Source organism: Hippocampus guttulatus, chromosome 5 (assembly GCF_054856545.1).
Source record: "Hippocampus guttulatus isolate MCC_2025c chromosome 5, RoL_Hgut_1.0, whole genome shotgun sequence".
Taxonomy (NCBI): Eukaryota; Metazoa; Chordata; class Actinopteri; order Syngnathiformes; family Syngnathidae; genus Hippocampus; species Hippocampus guttulatus.
In genome coordinates this window covers 8,927,947-8,940,086 of record NC_141265.1, presented here as the reverse complement: position 1 = coordinate 8,940,086, position 12,140 = coordinate 8,927,947, and positions in this window count along the sequence as shown.

Genomic DNA, 12,140 nt, shown 5'->3' with positions numbered 1-12,140 from the left:
AACTAAACACAGCTATTATTTACACTTTTCGACCAATTGTCTGACCACACTTTCACAGGAGAAAACTGTTTTAGATAATTATTCACTTCGCTGTTAGCTGCTTCAAAGGATCATGATGGCTATCCAGCTTCTGCAGACCTTGGCGATGATTGTCTTCACCTCCACCTTGTCTTCCTCTGCCTCCTCTAATTCTAACCCTTCTCACTCTTCCTGCTCCCTCCATTGTACGCCACACCGACGGTTTACCTGTGGCTTATTTATAGCGCTCAGGCTGATTGCAAAGTGAACTAGTGTGTGGCCAGACATTATCGTGTCACAGACGTAATTTGGTAAAGTTTGGCAAGGGATGTGTTGATGAATTGAAAATTGAGTGCAAGGCGGTGAGTTGTGCTATAAAAGTGTATGTTACAAAATTATAACACCAGTACACAGCAGTGTTTGTGCTTTTAGTTTTGCAAACTGTGAGTGGCTTTGCGATAGATTACAAATTGCGCTCCGGGAATCACTGTTAGGGTTTAAGGATTCATTAAAAAATAAAAAATAAATTCAGACCTTGAGGGGAAGAGACACAACAAATTATCTTGTGCGATAGTCATAGTGGCAAAGTTGCTTTACCAGTTCTTTGAATTTTCCCACGATACCAGTAAATACACACACCTTCTTCCCGCCGTGTGTGTGCGTATATATATATATATATATATATATATATATATATATATATATATATATATATATATAAACACATATATAAGGCTGAAGAGGAATTTGTGTAAATTGCCTTTCTCTGCTTCTGTTGCAAGCAGTCATAAAGTTCTCTGTCACAGACAGTGACATAAATCACCCTGCTGGGATGACTGGCGTCTGAGGCAGCTCCTCTTTGATCAGACTTTTTGGAAACGCCCTGCGTCCTCATCCTCAGCTGCTACAACAGCACCTGTTTACTAGTCCAGGCCTGTCTGTTTTTGCAAAGCTGTTCTGAGCCTCTCAATGTCATAGACTTATACATGACAAGCAGACATACACACAAAGGCATCTGAATAACGCTTGGGGGTGGGCGGATGCCTTCTTTGAGCATATGAGCTGCTAATATGCTCGGCCGTACTCCTCTTCACACTTGTCTTTAGAGACAGCTGATCTTAATGTAATTATGTCGCCTTTCAGAAAGTTATTCCTGATTTGGCTTAAAAAAGAGCCCGAAAAGAGTTAGCGCATCAAATGAAATGCTTTGTTTTCTCGCCGAAGTGCTATGTGTAACTTGGAGAAGGATGGTTATTGCAAAATATACAGTTAGAGAAGCAAGTTTCATAGACCCCAAGACTTCTCAAAGAATGCAATGAAAGCTCCCTCACATCCCTCCAGTTCTTCTGGTGCACAATTCCAGATTTCAGAGGATTACGGTTCAAGCATGTGTGGGTGGCCTTCATGTTCAGAACTGATCTGGATAGCAATGAATCAAGGGAAACATGAAGACTGTATACATGCCCGAGTGCTGCTGCAGCAGCGCCTAATAGCTCTTAGACACGCACACACGCACACCCACACACACACACATACACACACACTTCATTGCGCCTCGTTGCTCATCTACTCTTGAAGGTGAAAGTAATTACATAAAAACGGGCAACAATGAGATCTCCTCATGTAAGTAGGGGGCAGGGCACTTTTTCAAACGCATAATGAACTGGCTCGCAGGCCCTCTGTTGATCAAACAAGTGTTTGATAGTGGCTTTGGTTTGAAAGACGACTGAATATATTTATTTGCATGCCCTGACTTTGAGGAGGAGATCAGGCAGATTAGTGTTAACTGATGGAGACCTGTGCAAACGGACCCTCCCCCTGCATACAAACGGGCTAGCGACACACTTCCTCTGAGGACCAGTTGGTCAGGCTGAATAAAACATCACTCAGGCGGCAAGTTCTGCTACTTGCCTGACGATACCCTTTCATAGGCCATAAGACAAATGTGTTTCCTTTAGATACATGCCTCGCTGGTCTAAGCATGGATAGCAAGTGAAGAAAATACACACGAACATTAATTGTTCTTCTGGAACAATTGTCTTGAATTTAGTAGATTTTTTCTTTTTTTTTTTTATTTAAATCAGAACAACTGACTGGAAACGCCACACTGCATATAGTGCACAGTCCATGCACATGTGATCCAATGCAAAGATAAAATAAGTAATTAGCACTTTATAATTCATCATTCTCAGCTCTGACACTGTTATTTTCCATCCATCCATTTTATAATCCGCTAATCCTGATGAGGGTTCCGGGCGCGCTGGACAGCTATCTTCGGGTAGTAGGCAGAGGATACAGTACCCTGAACCGGTTGCCAGCCAATCGCAGGGCACACCTAGACAAACAACCATTTGCGCTCATATTCACACCTAGGGACAATGTAGAGTGCGACCATGCATGTTTTTATAATGTAGGAGGAGAAGGGAGTTCCCGGGGAAAACCCACAGAGGCACGGGGAGAACATGCAAACTCCACACAGGAAGGTCGGAGCCGGAATCGAACCCTCCACCTCTGCACCGTCAGGCCAAACTTCGAACCAGTTGTCACTGTGCTGCATTTAAGTAGGCCTATTTTATTTTATTTTTCTAGTGTGTAAAAGTGCAACCTAGTGATAAAGCTTTACTTGTATTGCATACACCTTGTTCAAGACTTCAACCAGAAGATTATGATGCTCATGATGAACCGGTAACGTTTTGAAAGAGTCTTTTTTTTGTAGTTTGATGTTAATGTTCATACTTTCAAGTGCATATCCTCCATTATGATCCTTTATTTTCAAAACCTAGGCAATCCCGTCCATTAAACTCTTGGTAGGATTCAATAGCCTTGAGTTTCAATGACAGATAGCATCTTTCTACTGATGCATGTAGAAAAAGTGAGTTGGTGGTGAGGTGAGAGAACAGAGGAGGGAATGTCAGCATCATCTGCAACCTTCATAACCCTCTCTGCAAAATGATGGCGATGATGATGATGACAAGTGGGACATCTTTTTAGGGGTTGCAGATACAACACATGCAGACAAAAATATCCATCTCAATTCATTTTCTCAATACATTATTAGAATCATATTTCTGAATTGACTTCACATAAAAAATCACATAATCATGTGTGTAATCGCTTTCAACGTTGAGACCAAATGTGTGCATGTGCCTGCATGCTGTGCTTGTGACTGCCAGGCAATGACAGAATTGATGGTGACATGGGGACAGCGAGACAGTCGACAAAACCTGTGCATATACAGTATATACACAAGTATATACAGTATATGTATATACGTATATATACATAATAACTTTTTTTTTTTTTTTTTTTTTGATGGTGTGAGTGTATGGAGATAATCATATGATGCACAGGAAGAGAGAATGATGGCGGATCCAGCAGTGATTGTGAAGACTGCTGAGAGAACGTGCCTACGGACGGTTCAAACACACGCTCAGCAAACTAGACAAAGCGTCGCGTCGCAGAGGGAGATCACATGAAAGGAAATAGCACAATCAACTGTCACACAAACTTGGTCACAACATGTTGGCTGAATAAATGGAATGCAGACGTTTGAGATTCACTCCAGGCAAGGGACAATGACAAATCAACATGCTTGTATGTAATAATTATGCTTCCACACCTGAAACAGTGGAGACAATGAGCAATACCGTGTACATACCCTACTTTTTATCGTCCTTACAGAAATACGAAGTGAGCCACCCACCACCCACTCAAACCACTCCACCACTTTCAAACCACCCACTGAATGTGCACTTAGTTTCGTTTGTTCGTCATTTGCTTGATATTGGCTTCACATTGTACGTTTTTATTAACAGAGGGAAGCGTTCATTTTCAAAAACAAAAGAAATCAACGGATGAAATAGAACAGAATACAATTTATTGTCCTTGTTGCAAAAACAATGGCACTGTCAAAATGTACAAGTGTAAAATATAATTCATTATACATCAGGGAATTGAGGTTCCAATAGACAATTTTTTTTCAAAAATACAAATGCAAGATAGTTACCAAACAATTGATTATGATTATCAAATCTTCAATGATTACACAGAGTACAACTTATTTGTTTATTTGTAGCGAGTTGAAATCCCGCCCCAGCCTTCTTGTGTGGAGTTTGCGTGTCCTCCCTGTGCCTGCATGGGTTTTCTCTGGGTACTCCTAAACATGGCAGGTTAATGGAACACTCTAAATCATAGGTGTTAAACTCAGGTCCTGGAGGGCCGCTGTCCTGCATGTTTTCCAAGTCTCCCTGTTGCAACACACCTGATTCAAATGATCAGGTTCAATATCAGGCTTCCACAGAGCTTGCTGATGAGCTGTTCATTTGAATCAGGTGTGTTGCAACAGAGAGACTTGGAAAACATGCAGGGCAGCGGCCCTCCAGGACCTGAGTTTGACACCTATGCGAGTCTAAATTGTGCAGAGGTGTGAGTGTTGTCAGGATGTCTGGAATCGGACTCTACAAACGTAGACTCGGGTCAAGGTATTGAGAAAAATATTTGACAGAAAAAGGCGCAAGGCCGATAAAGCAAAAATAATTACGCTGGTACAATAAACCAGGATAAAATGAGAAGAGCATATAGCGCTTGCAAAAGGCAAGGAGTATATAAACGGAAATGGCTTGTCCCAAAATGACAAAAGGACCCAAAACCCATATGGTGTAAACCGTGAATAAAAGTATGAATCAAAAACATTACTTACATGAATCGATCCAAAAACGTGGCAAGAAAATCACGGAGCAAAATCATGGAACGTCTCGAAAACTGCACTTGGAACAATGGCTTGAGCATTTTTATTAATTTTAAACAGTAAATCTGAAATGTGACGCAAGGTAAAAATTTAGGTGCAGTCGGCTAGCCAGTAGCTCCGCCATAGCAGGATGTCGTTTACCTGCAGGTTGAGTAGAAGCACCTTCTGTGGCCGAAGCCAAACTGTGGCAGTGTTTTTACTTTCTTCATCTGGATTTGACGCCTCCGTTTTTAATTAATTTTTACGATTTTTTGTTCTACTTTGTAATCTTCTGTTTTGTATTTCTGTTTGTCGATTTTTCTGTCACTTTTTGTTTGGTCATCTTTTCATTTGGTGTCGTGTTGAGTTTTTTTGTAGCACTTCAGGGCCACCATCCTCCTTTGTGGAGTTTGCATGTTCCTCCCATGCTTATACCAAAAACATGCATAACAGATTAATTCAAATCTCTCTGCCTGTCACAGTGAATGTAAGTCTGATTACATGGGGGGGGGGGGGGGGGGGGTCAGTCAAGAGGGCACCAAAGCCTGCTGGGATAGGCTCCAGCAAACCCTGAAAAACACCTGTTGATAGAGTTCATGGAATTGAATATGATTTTAAAATCCGAGAATGACATTTATATATGTCACAAAAATTGGCTGTTCCCCAAGAAAAGCGGTCCTGTTCAATACCGAGTTATTGATAATGCTTTACATTTCTGTGCAACTGCAAAATAGCAGCAAATCGCCATAACTGCATTGTTGTGCTAGCCACCGTTTGTCACGTAGCGAGGTGGACCCCAAAAAGCAGGCAGGAGGGAGGAGCAGGGTGTATTTGAAGAATTGTATTTAAAACAAAGAAAACTACATCCAAAACAAACAAAGTCCAAAGTATCAAACAAAAACCATGACTAAAGCTAAAACATAACAATGAACTAAACATGACAGAAACTAAGAGCAAACAGCAACACACATGACAGTAGCAAAAAGCAACAATGACCCGACACCGAGTGTTCGGGCAGGAGTCCTTTTATACAATTACCAAATGACCAACAGGTGTGCAGCTGCCGGGGGAGCCCTACAGTGCCACCTGTTGGTCCCTAAACCGAATCATGACAGTACCCCTCCCAGACGTCCCAAAGCTTGCCTCGCCGGGGAACAGGAACTAAAAGCGACGGCAATCCTTGCCTCGTCGCAAAACGGGAACAAACGCGACGGCGACCTTCGCCTCGCCGAAATACAGGAACTATAAGCGACGGTGACCTTCACCTCGCCAGGGAACAGGAGCAAAAGCGACGGCAATCCTTTTGGCTGGGCGTGGCCTGACGTGGATGGAACTCGACGTAACGGGGGACATGGAACAGCCGGACGTGAACAGGGGCTCGGCCTGACGTGGGCGTGGACGTGGCACGGCTCGTCGTCGACGTGAATGTGACTCAACTCCAACAGACACGTGACGAGCCTCGGCTCAACATAGACGCGGACGGGGCTCGGCCCACCGTAGACGCGGCTTGACGAGACGAAAACAGGACAGCCGCATCACCAGCGCTGCCTGAAAGGGGAAAGGGGTTGTCGGCCGCAGACGCGCTCCGCCAGGCACATGGTGGAACAGGGAACAGTCCTTAGTACCTGCGGGGTCCAGGTGGTCGGGTCATTCTGTCACGTAGCAAGGTGGTGGTGGACCCCAAAAAGCAGGCAGGAGGGAGGAGCAGGGTGTATTTGAAGAATTGTATTTAAAACAAAGAAAACTACATCCAAAACAAACAAAGTCCAAAGTATCAAACAAAAACCATGACTAAAGCTAAAACATAACAATGAACTAAGCATGACAGAAACTAAGAGCAAACAGCAACGCACATGACAGTAGCAAAAAGCAACAATGACCCGACACCGAGTCTTCGGGCAGGAATCCTTTTATACAACTAATTACCAAATGACCAACAGGTGTGCAGCTGCCGGGGGAGCCCTACAGTGCCACCTGTTGGTCCCTAAACCGAATCATGACACTGTTATTCACAGTTTTATTTTCTTTTTTAACATGGTGCTCCCCCCCCCCCCCCCCCATTCAATATATTTTTATTGCAACATCGACTCTGTGATCACTCAAGACACAGCAGTGACGAACCCCAGCCAACAACCACAAACAGCACTTTAGGGAACAGTTACGTTTTCGATTGGAAAAAAAAAACCCCAGACGTTCCCACGATATGCCATACTGCTTGTTGGACCACACCTTTGCAACTTACACCCGAACCTTCAGTTGAACATCAAACTAAACCTCAATGCTGCTCGTATGAAACTGGTCTTTAATCAGCTACCGTATCCGTCAGTATCTACTTACTCAGTTCATGTGTATTGAAAGCCATATTGTAACACTTATGTCGTTTGTCAGATGGCTTTCAGGTTGTCATAAGCACCGCGTTTTCTTTCATTTCCTTTTTTCAAGTCAATACGAACTGGCAGGCAGAGAACAAAAAAAAAAACGTTTTAGCTTACAGAATTCCCAGATAATGTCTGAGTTTGTTTCAAGCTGGTTTTACACAGCCACAGGACTGCAAGCAATTTAAGATAAGTACTGAGGCGCAGGCTGCCTTTCGTGTTAGGATCGCAAGTGTGTCTGATACCAGTGCATGTGATCATTTGAGTATGAAAACAAGTGCTGTGCAATGACAAGAATATTGTTGCCTCGACACTAGTGGCAGGCCAGAATGTCTGGTGCTGATAAGAGTAATCATGATGATGGTAGTAGTCCCACTTATCTACCCATGTGGACAAAATTGTCTCTATCCTTCCGTTGAAGAAAGAAAAAAGTGTTAGGGTCAGTGAAGGAACATGCTGAAGTATTTGCTCCTAATTGATGAAAAACGAGTGTTATTTTTTATTTTTTTGTAATCCATCAAGGTAGTGAAACAGGCCTCTAGAAAATCAATGGTACCATTAATGCAATGTTTTGTCGCACGTTTTGAGGCAATCACTGTTATCAAATGGCTTCTGTAATGCTCTGAGGCTTATGCAACTGTCAACAGGTAAATTGGCCTACTCCTCATCAGCAAAAGGCTGTACAGGTTTGATGAGTATCTTACTGCATGTTTCAGCTCCATTCCACAGATGTTCAAAACTATTTACGTCAGGGCTCAGTGGAACCCACGTCAAAATAGCCCAATCTTTTGCTCTCAGTCATTCTTTGATGTGCTTAGCTGTGTTTTTTTTAGGTTACGATCAAGTTAGGAAATTCATACCCTGCGACTGACACTTTGCAGAACATTTCACTTACGGAAGAATTACTTTGTCATGTGATTTCATTGAATCAAACACAGACTCATGACAAGCACACCCGCTTCCTCATAACCAAGCATGACCGAGCCTCCTCCATGTTTCAGGGTTGGTGTGTTCTTTAGTTATGGGTTATTATCTCTTGCCAAAGCTCAAATTTTGTCTCATCTAGCTAAAGGACATTCTCCTAAAAGCTGAGTGCATTTTTTTTTTTTGTTGCAAATTCTCGTTGAGTCATTTACAGAATATTTTTGTGACTGTTGCAGTTGCTTCTTTCTATAATTGTAGCGTACCAGCAATTATGGCAAGAATTAGAGGCAAATTGTAGAGGAGACCATTTAAGGCATAGGTGTCAAACTCAGGTCCTGGAGGACCGCTGCCCTGCATGTTTTCCAAGTCACCCTGTTGCAACACACCTGATTCAAATGAACAGGTTCAATGTCAGGCTTGCGCAGACCTTGCTGATGATCTGATCATTTGAATCAGGTGTGTTGCAACAGGGAGACTTGGAAAACATGCAGGGCAGCGGCCCTCCAGGACCTGAGTTTGACACCTATGATTTAAGGAAATGTGCAAATGCAGTCTGACATGCCATTTGGGTCATTGCATATGCAGTGATTTTATCCTTAAACATGTTTAATACTTACTAGTGTTACGTTCAGTAACTCTCGATGAAACACTGAGCGGGACTGTGTTTCAGGGTGGGTACCAATAATTACCCATTCGGAACAAAAGCTGGAGCTAAATATAGCTGATAATTGTCTCGGATTAGAGACAACATAGTAAATGAGCGTCGCAAACAAAACAATGCCACTTTTTCGTTATTGCCTCTTCAATAGAGAGCAAGGACCCTTGCTGACACAATTGAGAGCAAACAGAGACAACAAATGTTCTATCAGGAAGCACATGAGCATTTGATCAGGCTCAGGAATGAACTGATGGGTGGTGGCAGCATGTTACCAAACACTGGCGTCATTGATCTATTATGTAGTTTCAATTTCATTTGTTTGTGTGAGTGGCAGCTAATTTGATGACCATGTGTTGTCCTTAGAATTTACATTAGCACTTTTACTTCATTAGATTATTTTTTTAGATGTTTTATTTTTACTCCAGTGACTCGATAAATCAATGTGTTTTGTTTTTTGTGTGTGTGTGTGCGTAATTTTCTGTTTATAATTGGGTTAAAAGAGCATTTCTGAAAGACTCACGCAAATAGTCCAACAGTTGAAGAACAAAGTTTCTTAAGATCCATCCAACCATTGTCAAGACCGCTTATCCTGAACAGGATCGCTCGCAGGGAGATGCTGGAGTTTATCCCAGTTGACTTTGGGCAAAAGGTGGATAACCTCCTTAACTAGTCATCAGTCCATCACAGGGTACAAATACAGACAAAGAACCATACACACCCACATTCACGCTGTCACTGAGTGGGAACTGATCCTACGCTGGACGGCACACAAGTCAGGCGAGTGTACCACCACACCATCAGTGACTCCCAACATACAATTGCAAGTAATTTGGGGATTTCATCATCTATGGTCCATAATGTCAAAAGATTGATCGAATCTGGAGAAATCTTGCACACAAAGAGTAAAGCCAAAATCCAACAGTGAATGCCTGTGAACGTTGATCTCTTAGGCAGCAATGCATTTAAAAAATCTGTATAATTCTCTAAAGGACATTCCCCAGTAGACTCAGCAACACTTCAAAAAAAAACCCATCGTCATTGAACACAGTTCGTCGCTACATCTACAAATACAAGTTTAAACTCCACCATGCAAAGCTAAAGTCATATATGAAAAACATACAGAAAAAAGCACTGGCTTCTCTGGGCGTGAGGTCATCTGAGATGGATGATGGAAACTGGAAAAGTGTTCTGTGGTCCGACAAGTCCATATTGCAAATTGGTTTGGGAGATCTCGGACGTCCCTGCTTATTTCAGAGAATTTCGCCATTTGCGCGGCAGTTTCTCGTGTGGCACATGGTCCTGCCCTCAAGCCAACAAAAAAATTGGACAATACATTAGCATTCATGTCTTGTTAGGCTTTTATTTTGAAGTTGACCCTTGCAGCAATCATAGTGGTTGGCCTGATTTCCGAATTTTCAACTTTAAGCTGGCTCAATTGCAATCCTGCTGACGGTTGAACCGGCAAATGCTCGGTACGCAAATACGCACTGACACGATTAAACTGGTGCAAACATGAACATTTTCAGCACAGATGCACAGCTGTGCAGCATCTACGTGCACTCCTGGATGCAGAATAGGTAAGCTTCCCACTCGACACCGCTGGTGTCAGAGATGAAACAGGGTAGAAATGCTGTCTCTGGGTCACAGCTAAACAGGAGACTCTCACCGTGTGCATCCTTTTGTGTTGAAAATACATCCATTTAATTATCTGGAAGTGAAGCCGCATCAGCTGGTCAAACATTTACTACAGAACGCAACATCCTGCTCCAGTAAGTTCTTTCTGAAAAGCACAGGTGAATACTGTAAGTTGTTGCTGTACACCTCTGACTCGCCAAATTGCCAGAAAGACAATGCGAATGTCTGTTGCTGTCTTACAAATAAGTAAACAATTCGGAAATACCTCAAAAGACAGCACTGCAAATAAGACATTTTACATGACAGTGATCCAAATGTTATGTATCTGTCTGTGTGATGTTTCTCTCTATAAATGTGAATTTACCTGCGATGCACATTTTTCCTCTTTCCATTTTATCTCTGTTTACATTGTGGCTGTATCTTGTGTTGTGCTTTCTTTTACAGTTCCATTGTGTGCACTTTGTTTTACATGCTCTGTTGATCAATGATATTTATACCAAAGATTATTGTCACAACCTTTGTTTGTGTTACTACATACCTGAATAAAATGACTATCGTGGTGTGTACTGAACGAGCATGAATGAAGACCCGAATAGTCTGTCAGGGTGTGTTACTGTATAAGCATATGAAATGGTGAAGCAATTTTCCTTTCAAAACATCCCCAACTGCTATAGTGTGGAGGCAGTACAGAAGAAAAAATCTAATATCGAGAATGAATCAGTGCTAAGATTCTTACTATTTTATGTGCCGTATGAAATGAAAATTCGAATTTTGAAAATTGTCTTATTTTTTTTTTATCAACTACAAACTTTATATCTAATCCCTAGCAAGGACAGACAATGCCCCTGGCCCACAAGGATTCCTATTTGGGAATAAGCCCTCTGTCAAACAAGGAATGAACCGAGGTGTACTTCAAACTGGAAAACAGGAGCGTACGAGTGCCCATGAAGTGTTGTTTAACTTTGCTCAATCAAGCCTGTTGGATCTAAAAGCAGCCATAGGCTAGGGGCGGGTCGGGGGAGATCCGAAAGGACAGCGAGAGCTTCTTATATGTGACTGAGACACTATTGAGTACCACTGCAAGGGGCATTGAGTCAGTTCATTTATATTCAAGGATTTGACCTGCAGACAACAGTGGTGTCAGTTAGGTTAAGACAGCTGTGCCTTGTTGCATTGTGCCCATGCCGAAAAGGCCAGTTGGTCCCCCGGGCCCCCTACCTTGCACGGTGGCCGTAGGGAGCAAATGAGTCCAATAGCATTTTGTCACACTCGTGTAGTCGCACATTCTTCCTCTCTTGCTCCTTTTTCTTTTTTTTTTGACTTCCCAACAATGCCGCTCCACCGAGACACTCCCATGTAAGACTGTTTGGTCTAATGACAAAGGTTGCTGTGTCTTTTTCATCCCTGTGCATATACTGTACAAAGAGGAGCAGCCTCCCAACTTGCAAGAGCTGCCCTTCCCAAAACACATGGCAATTATTTTTTCCGCTCTCTGTTGTGGGATCTGAGTGGGTGCATTGTTTCCCCATTTATGCTAAAATACAAACAAGACACCAGGATGTGCTTCTTTTGAAGTCTGACTGCAAAGATTTAAGTCAAGTTGATCAAATTCAACAAAAATGACTGTGGTTCAAACTTGGAAGAAAGAGCAAGTGGAACCCAACTGTGACGTTTCTAAAGGAAACGAAGTGATTGGCGGTATGCTTGTTTCGTGTCCAGTTGTCACAGAAAAATGTTCCTAGGGCCAATTTTGAGGAGAAGAGACTGAAGGGAAAATTGCAGCTGCATTTAGTAGTCAAGCTGG